The sequence below is a fragment of the Cavia porcellus genome, unplaced genomic scaffold (genome assembly GCF_034190915.1).
Source record: "Cavia porcellus strain 051 isolate PalLab524CR breed Dunkin Hartley unplaced genomic scaffold, mCavPor4.1 scaffold_17, whole genome shotgun sequence".
Classification (NCBI taxonomy): Eukaryota; Metazoa; Chordata; class Mammalia; order Rodentia; family Caviidae; genus Cavia; species Cavia porcellus.
The window spans coordinates 459,856-473,251 of record NW_026947500.1 but is presented as its reverse complement, the minus strand read 5'-3'; the positions used below and the strand labels follow the sequence as shown (position 1 = coordinate 473,251).

At 40.0% G+C, this 13,396-nt stretch overlaps 2 protein-coding genes across 8 annotated transcripts in view; one reads left to right on the top strand and one right to left on the bottom strand.

Annotated features, from left to right (window-relative positions):
- The window catches only part of Serpini1 (serpin family I member 1), a 92,873-nt gene extending 91,824 nt beyond the window's left edge, over positions 1 to 1,049 (bottom strand). For 2 of the 5 annotated variants that reach the window (XM_063227116.1, XM_023562256.2), the window contains exon 1: positions 557 to 1,049. The gene's annotated coding sequence lies outside the window, so the exon portion shown is untranslated. The remainder of the gene's footprint in view (positions 1 to 556) is intronic. The other 3 variants (XM_063227114.1, XM_003463534.5, XM_063227115.1) reach the window with 2 other exon arrangements.
- Positions 1,050 to 1,195: 146 nt separating this feature from the next.
- Pdcd10 (programmed cell death 10) overlaps positions 1,196 to 13,396 on the top strand; it is a 40,394-nt gene continuing 28,193 nt past the window's right edge. Inside the window, exon 1 of one of the 3 annotated variants that reach the window (XM_063227117.1) lies at positions 1,196 to 1,510. The gene's annotated coding sequence lies outside the window, so the exon portion shown is untranslated. Of the gene's footprint in view, positions 1,511 to 1,821; positions 1,934 to 13,396 lie in introns of those variants that run through there. The other 2 variants (XM_003463522.5, XM_023562254.2) reach the window with 2 other exon arrangements.

Below are 13,396 nucleotides of genomic sequence, written 5' to 3'. Positions count from 1 at the left end.
AAAAGTTATACTTCAAATAGATTCTATCTGGATTCGTCCTAGACTGACTATTCCTGCATTTGCTTAATTCAAATCTCTCGTAATTCTACGAACCTGCAATACAACCACCCTGGATACCAGGTCTATAGCAGGACCATCTGACAAACCAACGCAAACGGTAGACATCGAAGAGAAACGCAAAGTTATTTTCCTAATGAAACAGTTCTAAAGTGATACTATACCAACGAAAACATTTTGCTTTTTTACCAGCTACGCACCCATCCAGGTACCAACCTACCTACCCTTAATAAGGATTTCCCTCAATCTTGCCGATCTCCCAGAACAGTTGGTGCAACTCAAACCCAAAACACTAACCACGCCCTTTATACTCGGGGTCAAGCTACCTTTTGTATTTTCCCCCCTCAAAGTCCAAAAACGTACATCTTTCACCCATCTGGGTTTCAGTGGTTTAATTAAACCAAAGCAGACCCTTTCAGTGGTGCCTTCGCACAATTCCTAAGGAAGATGCTTTCTCCCGGGCAGTGTGAGGACGCCCGAGCTAGGCACCCACGCTTACCTTCCACACACCTGCAACCCGTGGCGGGAGCTGGAGGCTGGCAGCCAGGGTGCACCCGCTCTCCTTCTTCTCTCCGGGGAAACTACAGTCCAGGCTGCGCCTCGGCTGCTCGTGGACTCAGGCTCCGCCTACACCTCCTCTAGTTGGCGAGCCCGGCAGCTGTTGCCCCTCCCTCTGCTGCTCTGCTGCCGCCGAGGCGGGAGGCGGCAGGCGGCGGGAAGCGGCACCGGGTGCCTTCCCGCTCCTCTGCGCGTGCGGCTGCTCGTCGCCCCCCTCCGCGGCCTTACACCTGGAGTATCGCCCCGCCTGCCTCGCTAGGGACCCAGGCTAAGTTTCTCCCTCTCAGCGCGCGGACCTGGTCGCTCGGTGTGCGTGGGGCTCGGCTTCTCGTGGGAAAGGTGCTTCTCTGGCTTGGGCGCGTCCAAACACTGCACCCTCCCTACATCCTGACAACACGCAGCATCCCAGCTCAGTTGCTCCGTATTCCCCGCCCCCCCCCCCGCCAGCCCCTCACCCTCTTACTTCCTCCACTTCGCTAGCCCGCCCCTTCAGTGGCTGAGGCGCCCGTGGGGCCAGTACTGCGCCCTGATTGGTGCAGGTGAGAGCTGGCCCCGCCCCCCTTCTCCCTTCCTTGCACCCTGTCTCTTCATCTCACCTCCTCCTGAACAAGCAGGGAACTCTCTTACTATTGGCTGGAGGTGTCCCCACCTATCGCCTTAGGCTCTCCCGTACTGCTTGTCGGGAATTGTAGTCTATCAAGGTCAGGAATAGCCAGCAACAAAGGCTAGTAGAACTACTAGTCCCCATAGGACTTTGCGCGACTCCGGCTGGGCAGGATTCCGGACAACGCCTGGTTCCTCTCGGGTCCTTCCGGCGTAACCGGAGTGAATTGATCCGGGAGTTGGAGAGGGCTTCAAAGGTGGAAGTGAAGTCAGTGCCTCAATTGCCGGTAATGTATGGCCGTTAGTTAGTCCTCGTAGCTCCATACGGAGTAGAAGAGGTCTGGGGTCATACGGGGCCCGTAGCCGAGGCACTTGGGCTCAGTTCTGGCTGGCGGACCAGACGGGGCTGGGAGCGGGGCCCTATGGACGTAAGCGAGGTTACCCTACGCGAGTGGCGTAAAGCGGGTTTGTAAGTGCCGCCTGCTGGGTTGGGGCCTGAACGCCTCCAGGAAGTCTTCTAGGTGAGGGCGGGAGGGGAAGGGCGAGGTTGGCCTCTGGTGCCCTGGGAGAGGGGAGAGGGCGGATGTGCCTGGGGTGGGGTCCTCTAAGGGTGTGGGGTGTGGGGGAGAGGTGAGGCTGCTGTTTGCCCCTTGCTTTCTTAGTAAACTAGGGAAGAAGCGGAAGAAAGAAGGGGTGTTTGAAAGTCTGCTTTTGGGTAAGTCGGGTTATGCCCTTTAAGGGAAAAGGAGACCTGGAGAAACAGGAGTTAGATGTTGACTGATGTACAGATTCAGTTCCAGTTTTAAGACGTGTCCCCTCTAACCAGATAGTTTTTCCCTAAGCAGGAAGCTTGATCCTCATAGGTGCTCCCTCTAAGTGTGTTTGCTCCTTTACTGTTTTCAGAGCGCTTTCACTTTAGGATGCTCATGAGGAAACTGAGGGAGTAAATGAATATTCAAGGTCACTTGTATAGGGACGAATCTCGGTCAGGTCCAGTTAAAGTTCAGGTTCTGAACCGGAGCTCCCGCCCGACAACAGGGAGTGAGGAGTGAACAGTGGAGGAAGTTGCATAGTAATGGTGTTTTACTTAGATCTAAAACCCTTGAAAGGTGCAGTTCTGTTGTTGTTTTGTCCTTAGGTGGGGTGGTAAAATTCCTCACTGAAGGGTTCTCACTAACGTTTTGGAAAAATGAAAGATCCATGTCAACTTAGCATTTTTCCCTTTTATTAAGGTTATGTTAAATGAAAGACTTCCAGAGACCATTTTTAAGTGTAATATTTAACAACATAGCTCTGGGGTTTTTTTTTCCTCTTTTTTGGTTTTCTCTCATTTTGTATAACTGTGAATACTGGAATTAGAAGTCTTTAACAGGCCTTCTATGTTTAAAAAAAAATATGCAGCATCAAGGAAAATTTAGTGTGTTTATTAGAAAAGAAGACATGCATTTCTTGAAGATAGTTTTTTGTTTGAGATTTAAATTTGTTTTCGTCTCTTTTTCTTGACTCTTTAAGATGTGTGTGTGTGTTTAATATTAGCGTCTGGCTTATTTTCTTATTAAAATCATCTGTGACTTAATTCTTAGTTTACATAAAAGAAAATAATGAACATAAAGTGCTTTCATACAGACTATTCTCTGTAATTTTCATTATAGCCAATTATAGTTTACATGTCATTATTCGTAGGAATATATTCACTGATACTAGGATTTCTTTCTGATGTTTATATTCCAGGAAGGTATAAACAGAGCTATCCAGAAATCAATCATGGTTTATAGTTTTGTAAGTTGCCTGTCAAAGTATGCTGTATTTTGAAAGCAGCTTACAGTTACTAATATTATCCCAACTTTAAATGCAAAAACTTTTTTTAAGATCAGAGATACTTTATCTATATGGTTGAAGTTAGTATAGTTTGTAATAGGACTTTTAAGATAGAGATGTAATACTGTAGAGTGAAATAAAATCATGAGTAATGTACTGTGAGTAATACAGATAAGAAAGACACAACTAAACAAATGAAAAATTGTGTAGGGTAACTGTCTGATGCATTAAAAAGGTGTGGTAGATTAGGTGGACATAAACTGATTGTGAGCCAGCGATTGTAAAACAAGACTGTTAATGTATTTTCTACGCGACAGTGAACATTTGTCTTTTGTATTCCCAGTGTATTTGTTTTTGTCATAGGTTCATTCCTACTACTAAATTCTCTTTATCCTAAAGTCCACTATAGTTTTGATATTTCACCTGTGTTATTATGGGGGGGGTAATGTTTCTGTTTTGTTGTCTTTCAGTCATATGCTAGAGTTCACAGAATGATACGTTTTTATTGGTATTTGTAGTTTCCTAGTGTCCACATTTGTTCTCATTGTAGGCTTTGTAGGCTCTCATTTTAGGCTTTGCCCCATGTGCCAACTTTTGGACATCATTTCATATAGAACTTCAGGTAGTGTCAGTGAACCTATGGAATGTGTGCCACAGTTTGTATCAGTAAAGGTCCAAATGTTCATCCTCACAACACTGAAATGTTTCCATATATTCTTTATCATAAAGATAGTGAGAACAGGGGCTGGCTCTGTATTATTTGTCATAGTCTCAGTAGACAGAATAATTGAGTAACTATTTACAGAAAATAGTTAAGTGATTTGCCCAAAGTCATGTGACTAGAAACTGGAAACAAGGCATAAGCCAAGTCTTCTGACTATACAACTTTAATATTATGGAATGAAAACTTGTTACCCTTATTTATTTCATGTGAGAAAAAGAAATGAATTAAATTTTTAAATATGATTATCGTTTTACTCTGTTTCCTATCCCTAGCTTTTCTCATTATCATGCTTGACTTGGAGTCTTTTTCACGTATCTCTTTTTCTTGTCTCTACTGTTTCCCTCTCCCTTTCCCAAATCTTGCAAATTCCTAGTCAGTTTTTGTCTCAAATATCCTACCTTAAGGGAGCTCTTCCTGACATTGACACCCCCTCCCCATTCTAACACTAGACTAGAGAAGATTACCACGTTTTTGTTTTTTTTTTTTTTTCATCTTCAAACTAGGGACTGACTTGTGTTGATACTTACTTGATAACTGTTTGTTTCCCTCTCTAGGCTGTAAGTTAACTGAGCAAGGCCTTCTTATTTATTATTGTCTTTTCCTTTACACTACCTGATTGGATTGTATTCATTCCTAGTGCCCCCAGGCCTCTGCTAGAGACAAAAATACTGCAGAGAATAAAATAATAACCCATCTTCTGGAGGATTGAGAGATGTAAGAATTTTCAGATGATCTAAAGCTTAACAAATTTAGATTAGCTACAAAGGAGTTATTGCCAAAAATTTAATATAAATTATAGAAGAGTGTTTGTTCTTTCTTGGAGATCTGTAAAATCCAGTTGAGTAGTTTTCTTTGTGGGAATGACAGATGATACATTTTCATTTATAGCAGAATTCTTGTTTAGGTCTCTCCATATTGGAGACCTTATCACTGTCCTGCCTTTTATAAGCATCAATTATTACAACAATGTATAAATGTGGAAGAAAATTTTAGTAGATTTTTCCCTAGTGTTATCTCATTTTTTTTCCTCCAAACTGTTTCGTCCAGGTAGTATTAGTACTGATAACTGAAGACACCAGGAAAAAAAGGAAATTTACTGATTAAACGGAGAGAAATTTGATTCTTACAATTTCCAGAGCCAAGATTTGAATTTGGATCTCTCTCCCTACTTTTTTTTTCTTTATTCTTGTTTGTTTTTTAATAGTGCTATGTTCCTGTGTTTTTTACCTTTAATATCACTTGCTTCAGACAGCGTGACTTTGCAAAACTGAGGACTTATTTCAGAGGATCTTATGTTTTTGGTTTTCTTGAAAATTTGCATAATACTGTATTTCAGTGAGTTTTAAAGTAATACCTTATTTGTTTAAATCTGTGTATTTAGAAGAATAAAAAGATCATTATTTTAAAAACATGTAGACAAAATTTCAGAGATAAATTATATTATACTTTGGTCTTGAAAGTGAATTCTGAAATTATTTTGCAGTACCACACTAGTAGAAGAAAATACACCCAACAGCTTTTGAGTTTCTGTACACTTGCTCACAAAATATTGTCCAGAGGTGATTGATTGGCATTGAAATCCAAGGTGGCTTCCCAAGTTTTATTACTAAATGTGAGTCTAAGTCTGTCCTTTTGTTAACTTGAATTGTGAATAGCATTTCATATTTACCTAGTATAACCAGTATATGGGACATAAAATTGAGTAAATTTCTTTTTATGTTAAACTACCAGGATTATTACATTGTACTCAGAATTTTAAGCCAATTTCATGGTTCTTTTCCATGTGATATAAATTGGGAAAGTGATTGTATGTTATGAGTGCAGGTACTCCTTGGAGTGTTAGACAAAGTGGCAGTCTGACATGTCCTGCATTTCTTTACCATCTTCTCTATGTGACTGCATACCGTCAAGAGCGTGGACTGTGTCTTTACTTTTCATCACTCCATCTCTAACTAGCGCTACTGCTGACTTACACTATCCACACTACTATCATGAGTATGAGGAGATTTTTTTAAAAAAACATGGATGCATAAAAGAGTTTATATGTTAGGTACTAGAAGGGAAGTGGGATGTATGTACATTGTGTGGGCATTTAGTCTTGTTGATACTTTATTTCTTCATGCACAGTTCATTTCTACTTAGGGTCATAGCTTATAAGGGAGAAACTGATAATTTCTCTAACTTACTTAGTAGTTTGTAGCACTGAAACCTGTCTCCCAGCCTTTTTTAGACATCCTGTCTTATTTAGGATGACCTGGAATTCAGCTGAAATTATTTGTAATTAATGACGAAACACGAAGAGTACATACCTGCTGTCTTCTTATGTTTAATGCAAGGTTATACAACAAAAGTCAGTAGAGAATGTTAAATGAGTCAGACCTAGCCTCTAAAGCAGCAAACTCTCTGTATCAGTTCAGATTGTAGCAATGGTTTCTTAGTACCAAAAGACTTGAGATAATGCTTTGATGTTTTATTTAGAAATAAACATGCTTTGTGGATGCCTTTATTAATATTAAAGTTGACATTTTGGCAATATTTTCAAAGTTCAAGAGACTCCCAAGGTTATACCTTAATTTTGGTGTTTATTCTTAAAAATGCATTAAACTTTTGCAAAATTTGAGTTACAGGAGATACATGAAGATACTATTCCTTTACCCACTCATTTTCTTGTGACTCAGAGCACTTGTACTTGAGAAAAATTGGAAAGGAAAGGTGAAGTTAAATAGTATCGTAAGTTACTATTTAAGATAGAAACTTGGCCTTCTTAATATCTAGAGTTAAACAAACTTAGGAGGTCAGTTTGTTATTTGGGGATAAAGATTTTATCAGTTTGTTGTATCTTGAAGCAGTGTTTCTACGTGCATCTAAGATTATAAGTGATACAGAACAAGTAAACAGAACCTATAGTAGTAGGTTGTTTACATTGTGATTTTAGGCAGAACACTGGTTGTTTATTTTTAATTTCTGTGTGATTTTGAAGGAAAGCATTGGCATGTTGAAGAATAAAATGAGATACAAATGCTAGTAAAAAGGAAAATAGAAACCACATGTCTCAAACACTATTTAGACAGTTGATTCATGAAGCACTCCATTGAGAACTTTTGGGGAAAAAATGAACATAACCAAGGGGATGGATTTATTTTATGCCTTCCAATGAGTGTTTTCATTTAAAGTTTGTTCAGATCAGAATTGAGCAAAAACAGACACAGGGATAGAAAAAAATGTGTATTTCCGTAACTAAAAAGATTTTAATTTTTTCCCCTTGAATCAGTTGTTTCTGAATGTCTTAGAAGGAAGTTTTTGTATTTGTTGTCGTCGTTCCCATTTTCCATCAGTTAATAGCCAGGGAAATAAGCTCTCTAATTTTGTCAACTTTTGATTATGCTGTGCAGATTATCCCCTTTTATGAATATCTCCAGAAAGTGTTTTATGACTTCTTAATTTTACTCTGCCATCTAGCCTTTTTCTAGGCCACAACTTCTTTATTAAGGTGACCTATGTACAAAAGAGAATCAGGAGTAATTTTAATACCATTATGGTATATTGTTTTAAAGTACTGGTGGCCAGATTCTTTTTTGTTTCTTTTGTGTTTTGTTTGAATAATTAGCTTTGGAAGACATATATAAATTTTTCCTGATAGCCCCAATCATCCTACACTTTCATTTTGACAAATGTGGAGAAATGTCTTAAAAAATAGTCTGTGACATTGTATAGAGAGCCATCGGGTATTGTGTATACGGGCAGAAATAAGGTGAGGGAAGAGAGGCATCTGGGTTCCAAAATTAGAAGCAGTAACTCCCCCTCTCATTCAAGTTAGAGTTTATGTTCTGGTCCTTTATGGCACCCTCATTGTAGCCTTGATGCCACATCAAGTTCATAAAACTTTGGATAAATTATCAGTAACAATATGAATTGACTGTTTTATTGAGTGTCGGCACTGTATAAGCGCTTTGTGTCATACTTGGTACTCTTAACAGCCCTGCAGGGTGAGAACTTTTATATCAATGTATCCATTAATGTCTGACTGACTTTAGAAAGGTGAAATAACTTAAATGCTATCACTCAGTTGAGCAAAAATTTAAGCCTTATGCCTTTGTGTTTCAAATCTACAAACTTAATCTCCTGTTCAGTATTGTTTATCTATGTGTAGGAAAAAATTACTTCTTGCTAACTTTATAATTTCTGTATTAGGAAACTACTCCCCAAAATACATGACATGATGCATTTAACTTAAGGTGCATTAAAGGTCGTAGTACCAAATTAAAGATCCCTGTACTTGTGCTAATCACATTCCTGATCAAGCGCCATACACTTTATATAAAACTTGAGTGTCTTGGCTGTATAATGGTGTAGCCATGGACGAATCAAAGAGGAGAGCAGCTTAATTTAGATGTATTTCCATATGGCACACTGATTCACGTGTCTAGTAAAATAAGGTGGTGTAGCATAATAGCTTATTTGGTGAAATACGTCACCATTCTGTTTTGACTTGGTGTGAATTTCTGTGAACTTTTATTTTGGATTGTATAACAATAAATGCCTTGTCTTGTATGACAAGAGTAAGGGTAAATTTATTATTTAGAGATTGAGATCCTGAAATGAGTTGTGGAAAAGTATGGTTTATCTTCTTCAGCCTTTTACATTACCATTAGGGCCACTCATCTTTGTTCTTCCTAATACTTTGTGCATAATGCTTGTGCAGTGATAGTTCTAGAGCAGTGATTTTTAAAACTGAAGAGGAAGAGGTGGGCAAGAGCTCCTGAGAGAGACAGAAGGACTGGTAAACCATTGATGCTTGGTAAGTGTACTTATTAGATGAACGAGAAGTTTAGGGTGCTTCTTTTTCATATATAGGAGTATAAAAGATTTTATCTGAAAAAAGTCAGTCTTAAGAGAGTTAAACTAATTTATCAGTTTTTCTCATGTTGCACAATCCTTCATACCCTGCATGGAGGTATGTGGAAGAGGCCTGACTTCCAGAGATTTCTAATCTTGTCATCCTAGCTTAGACTGCATTGGCATTTTTCTCTACCTAAATCACAATAGCTAATATTAAATAATTGCAGTAAGCCACATATGTTTTCTAATAATACATTAAATCTTCATGACTACCTTAAGAGATAGAGGATGCTATTATTAACCTGCTATTATCTCACAGATGAGAAAACTGTAGGAACAACTCTGGTAGGTATAAATTGAAACATTCCTATTCCTATTTTTCCATTAGGTAATGTTGTGAATTTCTTGGCATTTTACTGTCCTGTGTAAGTCAACTTTCTTTATGATTTTTAATCATTTTTAGAGGTTTCAGTCCATGGTTGGTTGGCCCCTTTGGTTTGGGCCTTTCATAAGATACCATAACAGATGGTAGAGCAAAACTGCTCACTCATGAGACAGGGAGCAGAGTGAGGAGGCAACTAGAGTCTCACAGCCCAGCACACATCTCCAGTGACCTCGGGGCCACTAGGTCCCACCTCAAGGTTTCACGTCTTTCAGTATTGCCAAGATGCACACCAAGGCTTTCAACGTAGAGGCTTTTGGGGGACTTTCATAATCCAAACTACAGCATTCTGCTCCTAACTCCTAAAAGCTCATGTGCGTGTCATGTCACAAAGCAAAACGTGCCCATCTCCAAGAGTCCTGTTGAGGTCAGGGGTTGCAAGGAGGCCAGTTACATACAAGACACATAATTTATTTATACTGGTCACTCAAAGGTGCAGGAAATCTGTCCACAACACTAAAGACCTAGAAAATCCAGCCAAGGGCCTGGACACTATGGCAGTAACCTACATGAATTCATCTGAAAACCTAGAACCCACAACAATGACTCATGTGAGTCTGTTTGATGAGTCTACTCTGGGAAGAGATTCTTCACTCTGTTGGCATAGACTTGTTAGCTTCCACTACTGACCTTTGCCTTCCTAGGTCAGCAGTGTAAGCTCGAAAGTCTGTGCTAATGGGGTGAAGGATCTGTGCCAGCGGGCTAAGAATTCTATCCTGGAACCAAGAAGTGACGCTCAAGATAAGGACCAGGGCTCCCCCGAAAAGTACCACAGCCATCTTCAGCGACAGTGAGGTCCCAAACTCCTCTGACGATGAGATCAGCTGAGTTCGTATCATAAAGCCAAGTATGACAGACTTCTATAGATGGAGCAGCATCTTCCCCTTTGGAGCTAGGAAGTGATGCTCAAAATAAGGACAAAAGCTGTCCCCAAGTGAACTGCAGCTATTCTCAGCAACAGGGTCCTGAGCTTCCCCTGTGATTTGAGCCAAGTTCACATCAGAGGAGCCAGCATGACAGGCTCCTCCAGGAGAACCAGTGGCACCAAACAACACCACTTAGGGAAACCCACAATACAGTAGGTCTCTTTTTATGCTGGCAACAAGCCTTAGGTGGGCTGTCCATGCTGATGGAGTTCAGCTGGTGCTTATGTTGACCACCAGTTCCCAATACACATCAAGTCACAGAGTTCTGACTGCTGTAGCATTGCTCAAGAGTCCTAGGTTCAAATCCTGTGAGACTCCAGGGATATTCAGCTGTGAGCCTTTACAAAATTTAAGAAAAAAGTTTCATATTTTCAAGAGAACAATGGTGGAATAGATGTAAAGCACGCATTATCATTTTAAAAGGGAGGAACAGGGGAACAGAAAAGAGAGTTGGCCCAAAACATGAGTTAAACCAAGCAGGGCAAACACTAAATAGTAAGGCTTCACGTCCATGCAGCATCTGTGATACCATGGCAGAATATGGGCTTCTGAGAGCTTAAGCAACTCATCCTTACAGCCTCATGGCTGCTTGCTATGTGTGGCTTTCCGTGAGGAATACTGCATATCACTGGCACCTTTCTTTCCATTGCATGAAGCTTAATTTTCACAGCTCCATGCATTGCTCTGTGAGAGGCTGCTTGCAGTAATTCCAACCCTACTATCTGTTTCTTGGCCTTCTGGGTATTTCTTTGAAGTCTGGATGCAGCCCACCATGATTCTGTAATTCTTGTAATCTACATGCATGCAAAATCAGCATCATTTGAACAGTATCAAGATTGGCTACCAGTTTGAGCTGTACCTGAACCTGCTTGAAAATCTGCATGAGCCACAGCTACACAGCCACAGTATTCTCTGAGTGCCTTGCTGACCAAATGTGGAAAATGAATCCCAGGAAAATAATTCCCTAAGTGATTCTGGGCAGCAGGGTGCCCCACAGCTGTTTTCTCAAGATTCTATTCTGGAATGCATTTGAAAAAGATTTGCATTTTTAGATCTTGTAGATTTCTAAGATGTCCTTCAGTGGTCTTTTTGCTGTTATCCTAGTTCAAAGCACTTGTTTGTTTGATTGTTTTTTAATTCTTGCTAGCAATTGTACCTGCCTTGGGTGCACTTTTATTTGTACATGTTCCCTTTCTGACCAAACTGGGAATTTTTCAGAAATTTTCTTTTTCCACACTTCTTTGCTCCTGACTCTCACTTTTGACTAAAAGCAGCCTGAGTACTGCCTCAAAAACTCCTTTACCACTAAACTGGTCCATTGCCATTAACTTTAATCTTCCGAATTGTGCCAGAATGAACAAAATGCAGTAAATTTTTCTTCCCATGTTTGGCAGTGATAGCCTCTATTCCAGTTTACCAAGAGTCCTTATTTCTATCTCAAATTTCATCAATCTGGCTTCTACCGTCTACATTCCTTTTAGCATTCTGATCTCGTGAGTCCCTACCAGAATCACTGGTTAAACTCTACTTATTGCATTCTAGGGATTTTCTAGAATGTGTCTTCAAACTTTTCCAGACTACTTCTGCAAACCAGTTGAAAAAGCTCTTCCAGATTGTCTCTGGCATAACTGTTGTCAACAGCTCCACTTCTTGGTACCAATTTTCTGCATTAGGTAGCTTTTCAATTACTATAACATAATAAGTTAACCAGCTTCAAAAGGGAAAATGTTTATTTTGGATCATAGTTTTGGAGGATCCAGTCTCTGATTGATGGGACTTGTCACTTTGAGCCTGTAGTGAAATAGTGCATCATGGTGGGGGTGCATGGCAGAAAACCACTTACACCCTGAGCCAAAAAACAGGAAAACTAGAGTTTTAGTGCAGTGTTGCTGAACCTGTGCTACATGTGCCACACTGGTTGTTTGTTATTGAAAGTTCTAAAATGAAAAAAAAAAAAAAAAAGAAAGTTCTGAAATGGTTGCCATCACTGTTCCAGGGTCTCTCAGTTCCCATTAAGGGCAACCTCTAGACATCCTAGACTTAGTAGTGAGTGGCAAATGGAGATAGATACAGAGCACTTTTACAGTGAGATGCATTTCCATCAATATGCTCTAATTTATTACTTTACTGAGGTAGCCTATTTATAGTCTTTTAAACTGAATGTTAAAATGCCTTAGTTAGAACTTTGGGTACTTAATAACTCAGTGTTATGACTTATATTTTGATCCCCCAACCAAAGCCACTCATAGGTGGAGTTTTTTGAAGGTGACAATCATGAGTGTATGATATTTTAGTCCACTGATTGGTTTAGCATAGTTCTGGGTATAGAGGATAGATTTACTGAAGAAAGAATACCTGCTCTGGGTGTGGGTGGCACTAACCAATAGGCTTGTAGTTTAGATGGATTAAAAAGGGGGGAAAAAAGGAAGTCTTGCTTCTTCCTGTGTGCCACACCATGAAATGTTTCTCCTTTATCATGCCCATGTTCTATGCTGCCCTGCCTTATACCACATAACTATGGACTGAAACCTCCATAAACTATGAGATAAGTAAACCTTTTCTCCATTAATTTATGGGTGTCAGGTATTTTGTCCCAGCAATAAGAAAGAAACTAAGACACTCAGTAAACTCATCAGTCATATTTACAGAGATATTGAAGAAAATATATGTTTGCTTTTATTTGTAAAAGAAAAAAGCATACAGTTGAATCAATTGTATTTCAGTTACTTCCCTCATTGCTAGGAAAAAATGCTAGACCTCCACAACTTAAGGAAGGAGAGGTTTATTTTCTCTCACATTTAAGCCCATATTTAGTTGGCTGGAACACACAGTGGGATAGCAGGGAGCATGGCAGTGGAGACCTGCTCATGGCATGACAAAAAGACATGAAGGGAGGTGTAACCTTCTGTGTCCTACCCACAGTGACCTGGCCCTTCCTTCCATGCCCCCAGTTCTAAACAGCAAGCCAGCTGTAATGTCCCTGTATAATCCATCCACCTTCCAAAGATTCTAGCTATTATCACATGAAGGTTTATGGGAACATCTAGATATAAAACATAATCTTCAGCCCTAGCACTAAAAGACTCAAGTACATTGCCGTAAGCAAATTGCATTTAGTCCCACCTGTGAGAGTTGCCAAAGTGCTATAGATCCTATTGCTGAAAAGTACAAGTCTCCAGTCTTCTGAGACTCAAAAGCAGACTCTTAGAGAGGTGAATCCCTATAAAAATCAAAAAAGAAAGTTAAACACCACAATGGCAAAGGGTAAACATTCCTATTCCAAAAGGGAGAAAGGAATAGAAACCAGTGAGACCAAAATCCAGCAGGACAAACATTAAATGTGCAGCACCCAGGGCAAGTTGTGGCAATGAATGTGAACTCCACAGGGCTTGTGTAGTATCTCTTCTATAGGACTTGGTGTTTGTAGCC